We start from the raw sequence: 970 nt of genomic DNA on the forward strand, positions 1-970 counted from the left end.
GAGTTTTATTGAGATAGAAAAATGACAACAATGTGACACCAATAAACCAGGAAACAAAAAAACATGAGCAGAGACTCCACCCTTTCTTTTGAGCTAGATACACAAGATGAAGATACACAACACATCTGTTCTGTGAAGGAAACAGATTCATTTCATATTGATCTGCAGTGACAGCGGGACTGACACAATAGGAAGTGCCAACAATGAGCCTGCCCAGGAATAAACCGGTCAGACTGCACCAGGTTTCCCCGAATGAACAAATGAACTGAGTTCACTGCCAGTTATATAACGTGAAAGTGTAGTCTTCTATTTCTCAGTGATAGCTCCAGTTTTCTTTATTTTGTAGAGGTGGCATGGGGAGACTGAGGGCAATATTAAATACTCTGCACATGCTCAGTAGGAGTGCAGTTACTTCCCTTATGCAGACGAGAACAAAACTGATTTTCTCAGAAGGAAATGAAGAAGACACCTTTGAGGCACAAAGACAATAGAGATTATTTATATTTTCTATGGTTATACTATATCTGCATTTGTATAGCGCTTTTCTAGTCCATAGGACCCCAAAGCGCTTTACACTACATTCAGTCATTCACCCATTCACACACACATTCACACACAAAAGGTACCTTTCCACATCCTCATGAAACACTCTGGTTTCTCAATTGAATCGAATAGAAGACATGCTTAGAGAAGAGGCTCTAGCGTCCATTCCAGCCCCAAGCTTAACCACAACCTGAACCCTATCACAAAGTGTTTTCCAAAGTGATTCATGATCAAAAGTACATAATGCTTTGTTAGGTTGATTTTCATGCCACACGTAAAACCCATCTATAGATTCATTCCAACCCGCTCTCATGCCTCCTTACGGATCCCCACAAGGGACATGGGAGAAAAAAAAATTAACAACAAACTCGGGATCTCGCAAAAATTTTAGCTGCATTTTTCGGAGGCCGCCAACTCGAAGCCGACC

Source organism: Haplochromis burtoni, unplaced genomic scaffold (genome assembly GCF_018398535.1).
Source record: "Haplochromis burtoni strain Fernald_Lab_line unplaced genomic scaffold, NCSU_Asbu1 Contig_400, whole genome shotgun sequence".
Lineage (NCBI taxonomy): Eukaryota > Metazoa > Chordata > Actinopteri > Cichliformes > Cichlidae > Haplochromis > Haplochromis burtoni.